This window comes from Ceratina calcarata, unplaced genomic scaffold (genome assembly GCF_001652005.2).
Source record: "Ceratina calcarata isolate Rehan_Ccalc_2016 unplaced genomic scaffold, ASM165200v1 scaffold39.2, whole genome shotgun sequence".
Taxonomy (NCBI): Eukaryota; Metazoa; Arthropoda; class Insecta; order Hymenoptera; family Apidae; genus Ceratina; species Ceratina calcarata.
Genome location: NW_017162322.1, coordinates 9,686 through 22,977, shown reverse-complemented (window position 1 = coordinate 22,977; position 13,292 = coordinate 9,686). Strand labels below are relative to the sequence as shown.

At 42.0% G+C, this 13,292-nt stretch overlaps 2 long non-coding RNA genes across 2 annotated transcripts; both read right to left on the bottom strand.

The window, feature by feature from the left end:
* Positions 1-1,575: 1,575 nt before the first annotated feature.
* Positions 1,576-2,880, bottom strand: LOC113464481 (uncharacterized). The gene is made up of 4 exons (XR_003389340.1): positions 2,768-2,880; positions 2,611-2,695; positions 2,391-2,548; positions 1,576-2,272 (listed from the first exon to the last, which is right to left on the bottom strand). It is a non-coding gene; the product is annotated as an uncharacterized LOC113464481 (long non-coding RNA).
* A 220-nt stretch (positions 2,881-3,100) lies between these two features.
* On the bottom strand, positions 3,101-7,538 carry LOC113464482 (uncharacterized). The gene is made up of 4 exons (XR_003389341.1): positions 7,125-7,538; positions 6,883-7,048; positions 6,682-6,795; positions 3,101-3,192 (listed from the first exon to the last, which is right to left on the bottom strand). It is a non-coding gene; the product is annotated as an uncharacterized LOC113464482 (long non-coding RNA).
* Positions 7,539-13,292: the final 5,754 nt, after the last annotated feature.

Sequence of the window (13,292 nt, the reverse complement as noted above, 5' to 3'; positions counted from 1 at the left end):
TTATAGGACATGCGTTTTTCTAAGGTACATAAACTTTTGGGATTGACTATATAGCCAATACATCCTTAAGATATATTAAGAATTCAAGATTCAGTCTAAAATTGTCGTATGCCATTAGAACGAAATTGAAGTTCGCAGACAACGAAATTTAGATGTACATAATAGGTGGAACTTATTTACAAATCCACATACAACTTTCATTTGTAATGCCAGTGAATACTGTGCACTGATCTCTGTAGAACATTGGATAGTTGGATTGGTTCGTTACGAAACTATAATATGAATCATGAATCAGTGATGAGTAGAAATTATTTTGTTATTAGCAGTTCTGATGGTAGTAGAAGGTGACAAACATTTTCGATCGGTCTGCTAATAACAGAGTAATCTCTATTGACCACGATTCTTGGTTCACCTTGTATATACCTGCGGTCTTTCCCACGCTTGCTCCAGACACGAGACACTTCGGATACATAGCATTCCGTCGCTGTGTACGTTATCGGTTTCGATCAGTAGTTCGGCCGCGGATCTTGTTACTTCGGCACAGTAGGGTCAGGAGAAAGGAAAAAACGTGAACGCTCGACAAAAACCTTCGCAGCAAAAAAAACCCAAAAAAAAACAGATGACAACTTCCGATAGTCGAAGCGGGAAGTCTCCTGCTTGAAAAACCGTACCCCGAAAAAACTACAAGTTTTTCAGCGCCGTTTTTTTACTTGCACGTTGACCGACTCCCGGACCTGCTTCAATCTCCACCAACCGGTCTAGACGCCTAACTGATTGTGAAACGCGTAACTAGGTCATTGTGCCAAACGCTGCGCCGAAACTTTGGAAGCTTGTATCTCCGGAACGGACTGAGATATCGGGATGAGTCAAAAACAATTTTTTTCGCCTTGACTTCCTCTGTCGACTCAGTCATTCCCTATCTCCACTTCCCACCCTAAGGATCGGTTCTTTGGTCAAGTATCATGCACGTGGAATAAAAATGCGAAGATCTACACAAGAATGTCACAGGCCTACTGTTAATTGCATTAAAAGTTTCGCATCATCGTTAATATGCACACTATCCAGTGTTATATAGACATCGGTGGTACCATGCAACAAATTCCGCGAGAACGGTTCAGTATTAATTTTACAAATTATTTTATCGAGTCATTAAGTTTAATACACGTTACCACGCCGATTAACGAATCAAATACAACTGATTAACCAAAACTAGCATGATAATATTAAACTCGTTATACGGGGTGTAAATCGTGGAACAATTTCCGAATGGTCAGAAGTAGGCTAGCGTTTTATTTAATTAAAAATGATAAACGAACTTCTCCTTCCGGTTTCCTTTGAAAGTATCTTAAAACTCAATTCTTATCGAATAAATTCCAATCGTTCAAGGAATCGTAGATGTAATTACGACGTACGCCCCGTATATGATATCTGTATATTAGGGTGGCCCTTGGGAAACGATACGTAAAATATAGTCGAACTTCGGAGAGCAAGAAGGACCACCCTGACATATACGTGTGTACATGTTATTTGTAATATGTATTTACATGGCTTAATATAAATAATATAAATTCTAATTTTCCCTTCTCCGATTTAAGTTTCACGTAGTAATACATCGATATGTTCGTAAACGATGATGTACTATAAAGCGTAAAACGTCTACTGTAAAAAGAGAATACGATTAAAATACATGAGATATTTTATAATTGTTTATTCATGTTTATAATTGACATTTACATCTAACTTTAAAGAGCGACTCTAACGTGGTTTCGCAAGGGCTCGTCGGGAGGACGAGGGTTGAATTATCGTCATTACGTTCGCGTACGCTTAAATTCTATGCTTTAATTTAATTGTATTTTTTCTATTGTATTTTTAACAATGTTTTTTATTAATCATTATACAAACTGTTTTTAAATGCTATTTACACGATGAACTTATTTGTAAATATGTAATAAAAGTGTATATTAAAACGAGATGATTCTGGACCTTTTTAAAAAAATAGTTTTGACTGTCAATCTAAAATGAAAGATCTACGACCCCTTTTGTTCAACTTCGAATTCTTCCAAGTCCAATGTCAATGAAATCAATTTATCGATTATCATGTCTACTCTTACATCGATGCTACCATCATTTTTATTTACCTGCTTCATTTTCGAGTTCTTTTAAGATTACTAAGAGTTACAGCCATTCTACGTATATCATATTCATATTTACGCAAGTCGAGTTTCAAAATATTTTTCTAATTTTTACAATCGGAGGACAGACGAAGTTTAATCTGAAACACATAAGATATAATTAAAATTTCTACGGAAAATCGTGATTTCGAATCGGTCACGTTAGTTCATTCGAAGTTCAAACAAAACTATCACCGAACTATCAAGCTAAGAACAAACCTTATTCCCTTACAAATAAGCTCCTAGAACGTGCACGGAAACCTCGCTGGCGGATTATAAAACACTTCTTTGAACCAATAGTTGTACGAAATCTGTCAATCCTCCTTCGCAGTACGTATACGAAACTATATATACACCGTACAAAATTTCAGACACACCTACAAAGGAACTCTAATAAGAAAATCACGAAATTATACATTTAACATTTATACATTTATACCTTTTGTACGTTTAGCCTCATTCATATGCATCGTCATTTCAATAAATCATCTAATCCGCACATTCCTCTGTTACGACTGAATACACTGCAACAGTAATTAAAATAATTACGACATTCGGCAAATAATTGGCACAATTAAATCGCCGATTAATTATACCAGCGGATTAAATCGGTATTGATAAATCGCCTCGGTAAATTACAGATTCAAATTCTGCTCCTGGCGACGCAGGGAGCGCAAAGGAACGCGAGTATCACTCCGCCTCCGAGGATCAGACTGATTATGGCGAGGACGGTCCATGAGGTCGAAGTGACCCGGGCGGATAGCAATTTTTTCGCCCCCGGCAGCTCGGCTACCTCGTCGACGGCCAGACCCAATCTCTTGGCTCTGCTCAGCAAGAATCTGAGGCGCCGTGACGCCTTCTCGCAGGACATCCTCGTGTTTCACGAATGGATCTCACTGGACTGCGTTTTCAAAGGTTCGTCAAAATAATTTATTCCCTCTGTACGCAGCACGGTCGATAGAAAATTTATTTCAACACCTTTTGATCCGTCCCGTGTAACCCCTTAATTTTCCATGAAACGCTGCGAACAGATCACGTTTACTCAGTAATAATTTATAACAATGCCTCGGCTGTTTCTTTTCTCTTTTATGATTCCCTGATGTAACTAACTGAAAAGAGATTGAAGAGATCCATACGGACACATTTGATGCACACAAAGAGATATGCAAGGAAGATAAGAAGAGATAACAAAGTTGAAGAATGTCAAGCAAACGTTGAATACGCAATATGCCATCCGCTCGCATGTATCCAAGTAAAATTGTAACGTTACGATATAAGGACGAGAATTTCGCTTTGTACAATTGAAAATAATATCTTCGCATGGATATTTTGTCATACGATACGCTGGGATTTAAAAATTTGACCACGACTCGAGCTCAAGAAGTCGACTAATTTGATACTTGAAGTATGGAAGTCTTTTCAATGTTAAAAATGTATGCCGACAATTTTTTCTCCGATGAAGCTGACGTGAGAATCGATTCTTCGTTCTCTTCAATTTTCATTTGTAGCTCCAATTGTTTCTGATCATTTTGCGGTATATTTATTTGTTCTTGAAATAAAGAAGCTCTGAAATGAAGGGGAGAAAAAGCTCGCGTTCACGTGACGCGAATACACCCTCTACTTTTCCCCCGCGATCGCTATAATTCAAGAGAAAAAGTCACGAGAACGAGCTCGCAAGTTCTCGCAATTCATCGCGCTTTTTACTCGCGAGGCTTACGTGCGGATTTCTCGAGTTACCTAACTCATTCTTCGGATGATTACGCCCCGCGCTTACACGGAACCCCTTTTACGTGTACTTCACCTTTACTGAGTTACGGCGTCCGCGTAATTACATTGGAGGGGTGAGATTCGTTACCGCTTGACCACGCTATTGTACAAATTACTCGATAGAAATTATCGCGCCTTTTTCTAATGCCGGCCGCGCACCAAGAAGCGATAATTAAGCAATTTCTCTCGGCAAAAACAAGTACAATAAAAAGAAGCTGTAGTAAACAGATATAATAAATGAAACTTTTCGAGACGGTCCTCATTTTCCCAAATCTAAAAAACGACCGAACTTAAACAATACCAGGACTGTTATTTATAATTTGAGAACTTTTCGTTTGACGCTTATTACTATTACGACTTCCCGTGGGAAAACTTGGACCACTCTTTCGGCGATTACGTTGCATGCTTACACGAAATCCCTTTTAAACCGTACTCGACCTCTTGTACTATCGTTTATCCGGCGCGGGCCTTAATTGTGGCCAGGGGTGCATAATTCGCCGGCGGAAATAAAATTCTTAAGTATGCGGAGGAACGCGAAATAAAACAATCTGATCCGAGCATAATTTCCTCCAAACGTTAAAAAACTTACTTGCGATCAATCCTTGCGAGCATGTTAGCACTGGTTCTAACAAATCACATTACACGACAAAGTCACGCGAGCACTCACTTGAAGTTCTTTTTTTAAATTTCCTATCACTCGAAAGTGTTATATGTATAAATATGTGAAGATCGGAAGATTGATACTATTTTTTAATATCAATTCGTAATCAATTCGTTGTTCAAACAACCACGTGTCGATCTTCACGCAAGGAGACGCTGCATGCTGCATTCTCGACAGACGTCGCAACGCTTACTACTGGGGCTGCGACCAGTAGCGACGCTTTATGGTTTGCACCCTCCTCTCGCCCTCGTCAAACTACCCCTTTCCCGAAACCACTCCTACCCCTCTTTTCAGCATCGGAGTATGGCGCAAAGGTTTGAGCAGAGTTCAGCACATCAGAGGAAACTGTGGAGAAATCGAATCACAGTTTACTTGAAAGAAATCAGACGAACTTATGATTCCAACGTTCTTCTGTTTAAATCAGGGAATTTAAGAAATGTTATTTATCGACTGTGAGGAAACATCAGAAGCGTGACAGGAAGTTGGAAGTTCGGTCCAAGGCCTGCACATGACTGGAAGATCGTTAATGAACGCGAGTAGACCCCTAACGGCGTTAATTGTTGTCACCGGCTAAGACGCAAGTGCTTGTATTTTGCGCACGATAAGTTCCCTGTTCAAAACATTGTCATAATCACGGTGGAACTTTGAATAAAGTTGCGCCACGTACACCGGTTATACGTACACGTGTTCGTGCGCGAATGTTAACGACCATCAAAATTACTCGGCTACGTTGACAACTTAGGGTAGCTACGCGGTCTAATAATTAATACGGTTGTCAGAACTCGAGTTTTAACCCTGACGTAACTCCGAGACAGAGGAGGATGCCGAAGGTGTATCGTTAGCGAGTACAATTACTCGTCAAATGCATTTCCCTTCCTAATCGCATCTATTTAGGATGATTTCATCGAGGATCGAAATTTCCTGGATAAGAATTGTACAATCATCATCAATTTAACAGGACGTGTATCGTCTGGTACAGGGGAGTTGGCTTCTGACCAAACAGATACATATCTAAAACGCAATTTTAGGGTAACCGTGGCCAGTTTGCCAACCCTGGAATCTATGTGCGTTAGATATTTCGTTACATTAATTCAGTTTCGGTGCTCGTGCTTATGGGACACCTGGTTACATGCGCTTTAAACCGGATTTTAGTACGATGCGGTCCCATCAATTTAGGTTTCCCTTCAATGAAATTAATATCTTCCTTGTGCAGCATAAATCTCGTTCAGTTTACCCAGTTTCATAGGTAAATAAGCAGGCAATGGAGGAACAGAAACGACTCTCGTGGATTTTCCCTGTTTTCAGTAGAGAGAACAAGGAACACTGCATCGAAGAGTGAATCGACGAGGTTTCTCTAATATCAAGCGAGCTTATTAGAAAGGTGCGTTTAACAGGGAAATTTCAAACCAGAAACGAGGCAATTAATTGCTGGGACAGTGATACAGTGTAATGCAATGCCATAAATAATAAGGAGTCCGGTGCTATGTACCAGAAACATTTTGAACGGATTTTCTCTCATAAATCGATTTAATTCCACCGAGTAAATACGATTTTATTGCAATGAACTATAACACATTATTAGCGAATGTCACCGATTAATTGCATGAAAGGGATCGGCGACAATTTACGACCGTTTTAATTATCGACTTCGTTTTCGCGTTACCGCTAAAAAACGCTGAAAAAAAATTTTCTATCGTCAATTAAAACATTTTTTTCCACGTGATACCCGGAATCGTCACACTATTGTTCCTCAAAATCGAACCGTTGGCAAGTATTAAACGTAACGCTAATTGATTTTTTATCCGGTATGCATGCGTGGACAATCGTATTTTTCTTTTTCTTCCACTTCATTTGCTCTCGCTTCTGCATCCCCCCGGCGGCGTTCGGTTTGTTTTTCGTACGGTCGTTACACTCGCTTGTTTCGCGTATGTTACACGCTATTTATTTTCCTGCTTGCGAGGAACGGGATCGCCGACGACTTTCGAACACATTTCGGACTATGTTTACGTCGTCCGAAACGAATTTGCGAGCTTTTGACAAATGGTCCCGGCTTGCTACTGGCACCTTTTCTAATCTCCTTACCCTTCGGTCTTAATTCACGTCTTCCCCCGTAGTGGCCGCGTACACGTTTCACGAAAGATCCATCTCCGCCGAGGCCACTCCTCGCTCCGAGTCAAATCCGTTTCCGAGAAAAGGCTACTTAGAAGTCATTGATAAAAAGCTTTTATCCGCAAACTTGCCACGTGCGCGCAACACCACTCGTGTCGGCTCCAAGAAACATACCATTTTTCATGTTAGACCCTCGATAGCGTTCAAAGATTGATGAAAACTGTAAATGCCCGTAGTGAGCTACCAAAATACAGCCAGGTTAATTGTAGATCCCAATCGTACATCACGCAGGTCAGCCTTCTTCTGCGCCTCGACAATTTTCTCAGCGAGATTGTATTATCTATAATAATTAAGGTACCAGGTTAGTCGTGAAAAATCGAGGGCATTTCTTTGTGCTCCACGCATGACTATTTTACCCGCGGGCGACCCCCATAGGGGCGCAAGTAAGACGATAAGCACACACTTCAACAGAGCTCGCTCATTAGGCTCATTAGCCACCGCTCCTCCGTTTCATTAGCGAAGTGGCAACGAACGGGGCCGCCGCCGAGCGTAGTCAAAGAAAATTATGAACGTCGCACGTTTTGTGCGCAGACATGTAACCGAACCTCCTCCCAAAGAGTAATCTCTGTTTGCTTTGTAACGATCCGCGTCACCTCGTCAAGATTTCAAACTTCTCTGCGGTATCGAGGATACGCGATGAATTCCAATAAGGATTGAACAAGTTCAACGCGCGGGGCTTAGAAACTTCGCGAAGATTACGTTTAACTTGGAAAGATTGATCCACTGCTTTGTAATAGTGTTCTATCTTTCGATGCGCGATGATTTGTTCCCTGCGGCGAACGACCGACGCTCGTCATCGAACGAAGTCGACTAGGAAAGCGACTCTCATTCGTACTCGCGATCTGCTTCGTATGCGTTCATGTCAGGACGGACTAATTAATCCGCAGGCATGATTGCAAGTAAATCGAATCCGGCCGGTGCTGCGTGCCAAGAGAGCGAGTGGGACGAGCGAAGGATCCCAGGCAGGAAGGACGTGGACGGCGAAGTATGTTAAAGGAACGGAGGCGAGAGAGAGAGGAGATTCAAGCACGCTCGTTGAGTTAAATATGCAAATCGAGTTGCACTTATGTCTCGAGCTGCAGAAGCTACCGAGGGTAGCGAGGCTTGCCACGGGGGCGCAAACACCGCCTTCAGGCATCCCCTCGAACCTGTCGGGGCGGCTGTATGCTCGAAGGGAAGTGCTCCCTGACCCGGTATGCTCTTTCTAATGTTTGTTCAATCAAATCCCTTCCGTGAGCCGCTAGTTTCCTTCATTGGCTCCGTACCGGTACCGAGTAATTCCCATTTCCGCCTCGCTTTCTTCATTTTCGCCCCTTAATCGATTCAAAAAAACGATACCACGTCGACTTAATTAAAGAACGTCGTAATATTGACGTCAGATAATTCGTCTTGACGTCATTTTTCCGACACCAATATTCACTGAAATATTTGAAAGTTAGGCAAACACCGAAAATTCTAATCAACGTTTCCCATATTGTCGATAGTATAGCAATTTGCCCATGGGTCGTCCGTGTTTCCTATTTTAACAGTTATCAGCGGATCGCGAATAATTATCCTGGCAAGGCTCGCCCTAGGCGAGATTCGATCATAGGTGTAATACCGGCAACGATGTAAATGGCAAAAATCTCGGCCATTTTAATACGTACGTATGCACGCAGCTAATTATTCATAGTTCATCGATCGGCGATAGTCTGCGGACAGAGCGTCGATGTTATATTCATATTACATCCGTTAAAATATTCAATATTATGTTTACGATGAACAGAACCGAAATCCATCAATAGGGACCAGGTCTAATTCAATACGTAATCGAGTTTAGGGGAGCAATTAGGTTCGGTTTGGCTACCTTAATTAAACACGTCCCTATATTGAATTAATGAATAAGTTCGAGCCAATTGGACAATCAGATTCGCTAAAATCGATTCGGGTTACTTAAACCGGTGGATCACAGATTTTGACTGCACCGTGTACCTAACGTGGTCGTATGACGACGTGTTCAAAGCACATTATATCCTGTAAATATTTTAGCTGACGTACAGGTACGATTCGTGTGCATCGTTCCGCTACATGAGCTTGTATGACGTGCCAATGGCATCTGTTATCTTACTGCCTCTCCTATAAACTGATGGCACAAACAAGACTGTATAACACGTTATACATCATCGATAGACCATTTCCAGTAAACTACAGTCGAACCGCGTATCATTAATCATTCGAAGGGAGCCAATTCCCCTTCGACTAATCACGGACAAATCTCTTTCCTATAAAAATGTTAGATGATTACAGATATCACGCGCGAGGATAATATCTCTCGGTGACTGGAAAGTACATAGGTATCGTTTATTTGACGGAGAGTCGATATAATTGGCCTGTTGACTAATAGGCTTCATTGGAATCGACATGCAGCGTAGCGTTGCAATTTCCGATAAACTTAATGTGGTCGGATTAGACACGGTCTGTCACCTTAATCGTCTTACGATTTAGGACGTTCATTAATAGACGCTGCATCGATAGTTGTACACCGAGATTAGTACATTTACGATAATATTATTCGACCGATACAGGAACAGTGGCGAACATCATTGGTGAAACGTTTGTCCCGTAGAATTTTTAAAGGCAGTTTAACAATTTCGGTATGATCGAAGTTTCACTATTTACGTTCTAATGATGGGTAAATCTAGAAGCTTTCCCTGTGGAAGGAGTCGTTAAAATGTTACGGTTACGGAGGCTGGTTTAAGGGGCGAGGGCTTCTCGACGATAGCCTGCGTGCATCATGAAGTGCGTAATACACAATGTTCAATTAACAGTGGACCGCAACGCACCTGCTTCGTGTCCATTACAATATAATGCTTATGTAATTTTAATTAAATTGTCATGCCTTCGTTACTCGCCGCTGATCGATAAATGAACCTGTTCAACGAACAATCCGGGAGATCGATATTAGGATTAGTAATTACGCGCGCTGCTATTAAGCATTTTAATGTCGATACGGTTAATTAACGATTATTCTGGATAGAATCCTGTTCTATAATTAAAGATTGTACCGGGGAGTAAAAACAATTCCATTCTGATTAAATTTAAGTCGTTATAAAGTATAGTCCCTCGTAGAATTCTTTCAACGCCACAACATTTTTGTAAACACATCCATTTTTCGGATTGCTTATCAAATTTTTTTAAATGTACGCGAGATGTTTTATTGGGGCGCTAATGAAATTTCTACTAACGAGCATAGTTGCGACGGTCCGTTGAACGGTCGAATACTTTTGCCGGCCACTGTAGATCAATATTTAATTACTAAAGGCAGGAAGAGCGGCTCGGCGAATAACTTTCCCTCGATGCTTATCCTAGGTATCTGAGCGTAATTACGCGATAAAAGCGTAATGACCGTAAATGTAATAATTAAATCTGGTGGAGGAATTTTCACCGGCTAATGTTCTTGTCAATTTTCGCGACCTCCGACGAGGCATTGCTCGCCTCCGTGGCTCTTTTGTTTCCCGACCCTCCGGCGCGTGTGTGCCTGTGCCCCTGTGTGCGTGTGCCCGAGCGAAAAGGGTGGCGATAGGGAGATTGCGTGACACATGTTATAAACGTTCGCCGGGCTTAAACTCATAGACACATCGACAGAGGGACGCTTGACATGTAATTTCCTAGAAACTTCGGGTACCTGGCAATATCAATAAAAGCACCTCATGTCCGAGCAATATGTTCGAGCACTTTTGAAAGAGCCGTCGGGAACAAATTCCTTTAAATACAGAGCCGAACTATGTAACACTGTTCGATCGCGTTTCAGAAAAATTGCTCAAATCATTTCATGCAGCTTTTTCTCGACGACGAACACCTCTTCGCCCATGTAACCGGTCGCAATTAGATTAGGCTGAATCGTGGGTGCGGTTGAGTATCGCGGGCCGTTGTTTCGCAGATCTGCGCGAGCGAAACTCGGAACTCAATTTGCGAGCTGTTTAATTTTCACCGGTTATTCATTAGCCAGTTGGCAACTCGTTATTACGGACCAGTGAATTATTGCACGCGTATACCGGCTTGCGGGACGATGCGCGTTCGTCGCAAAACCGCGGGTTTCCGGTTCTCTTCACGCACCGCGCCGCAAACGAGCAGATCCTGGCGCGTGCTCAACGACGCACACGCTCCCGAGAAGATGGAACGATTATGGGAAAAATCGGCGAGCTTGGGGTCAACCTCGGAAAATCCTATTACGCTAACGAGCCATCAGCTCTCCAAGCTGATTTACGGGTTGATATTCGCGAAACGATACTGGCTACCATATGAATTCCTCTCTCTAGTAATGATCTCCAACTTACATTCAAACGTTTGATAATTATAAATCATTTTAAATAGAAATTATTTTACAAATTGGAATTCGAGCGAGGCGCACGAAAAGTGATCGCTCATCGACCCAACGAAACTCGTCAGCGTTTTGTAGCAATTGTCTCTTGTAGACTAGCGCGAATTAACATTCCACGTAGGTACGACTCACCTTCGTGATATCGCCGTAGGGGGTGGGAAATTCGCAGGACACGTTCGCGACACGAGCTTGGCGGCTACCAATTGATGATAATAATTCTTGGATCATAATTCCGTTCCAGTCAGGAAAGATCCGTGACGGAGAACGGGACACCGCAATTGCGGGGCCGACGAAGACGGAAGCGGAGACGGGAGGACCGTGTTCGGGTGAACGAAGGAAGGAAGAGGGAATTTCCTGTTGTTCCTGCGTCGTGCTCGCGAACGAAGGTAATTTAATTAGTCGAAAAGCTAGCTACCGGTGCCACGTGCATTCGAACGTGTCGCACGGAACGGCGCCGGCGATGAAAGCGAGGGAGCGAACGAAATGGAGAATGAAGATGTGACGACGAAGAAGACGCGACGTTTAAAAGGGAGCAAGGGGGTGAAAGCGGGTAGAACGAGGGAGGAATCGATAAGGCGAACAAAATTGCAAAATCACCGGAGGAACGAGTGAAGAGAAAAATAGCCGCAATAAACTCAATGGACAGGAGGAAAAAAAGGTAAGATGGAAAATCTATCGATGCGATGAGTCTAATTTAAGATTGCTAAGACATTGCGACGATTCTATAAGAATTTTTCTCTGTAATTAATAATATATTAAGATAGGTGACGAGTATCAATGATTTACTTTACTCAAACGTTTTTATTAAAGATGGTACAATAAAAGAGACGTAGCAGAAACTGCAATACAATTTAGTCTTTTAAGCTTTCTGCCTTCCGTCGTTTCCTTTATTTTTCTTCTAGTTCGAATTTTCTATGGTTTCTTCTCATCGCAGGGCTTCTTCGAACGAGGGAACTGGCGCGCATTCCTTGGAGAAACAATAACGCCTGGGGAACCGTGAGCACGGTAATTAGTCACTCGTTGTAGAAGCTGGCTGAACAATGGAGTCAACGTATCTTCGCCGTTTCCTTGCATTATCTACGTTGTACAGCGCTATCCAAACCAACTGCGCTTGATTAGCACGGCTTACGACAAACGTAATTGATACACGCGCCGATGCAGTGTTCAGATTACGGTTCAAACGTATCTCCTCTACTGAACACCAGCGTTACGGTTTAGCATGATTACCGATAGCACCGTTAACTGAGCCGGCGATCTCCCAAATGCACAACTCTCTTCCCTTAATTCTCCGCTTGACTTAAAAAAAAAAAAAAAAATGAGGGACGCTGCGTTTATCAGTCTGAGATATTAAGATACATTCTTTTACCCATAACGTGAAGCTTTAAAGTTGAATTAGAGATCCTGTGAGGACGCAGGGAAATCCTAAGGACAAAGAACGGCGCTGGTTTTTGCTGCACGTTTATGATGAGCGGGAATGCCTTGCAAATCCCATAGGTGTACTGCGGCAAGCTGTGTTGTGTTTAAATGTGGAGTATGTTCACTAGACCAGAAGACCAACACGATTTGGACGCGATCGCGAGTTCCGGTAGCTGGATTAGCAGATACGCTGTGCAAATACACTGCTTAATTATGTGCTCGTGCTACAGCACCATGATCATACGATAGGGAGCGTATCCGTTCCTATCGGGAGCCGCGTCTATTCAATAAACTATTTCGCTTATTTTCATTTATCACATCGTAAAAAATACGCATACCGTTCATACACGCTCCTACCGCTGTGCACCAAAAATGTGTACTTTCGGATAGCAAGCAGAGAAATTCGATGTTTGTTGAATTTATCGAAAATATTTCATTACTTTAATGACTGATATATATCGATGTCCAGCATTCAATTTATTGGCAAACAAGGATCCCAAATAAAATTGACAATTATGCAAATTCTACAAAAATGTATAAATGGTATAAATTAATAAATTAATCCAATTCGTTTATAAATTAATTCATGAGTATAGTAGGGAAACTGATTTATAAATAGGATTTTTAAATAAAATAGAGTGCGGGGAATAGCAGTAAGAAAAAGGAGGGACTACGGTGCGCCTGAGTGAAAGGATGAACGAAGATGCTATATAAGTAGCATAGCAGTTAGCAGTGTTAGCCGTGGCAT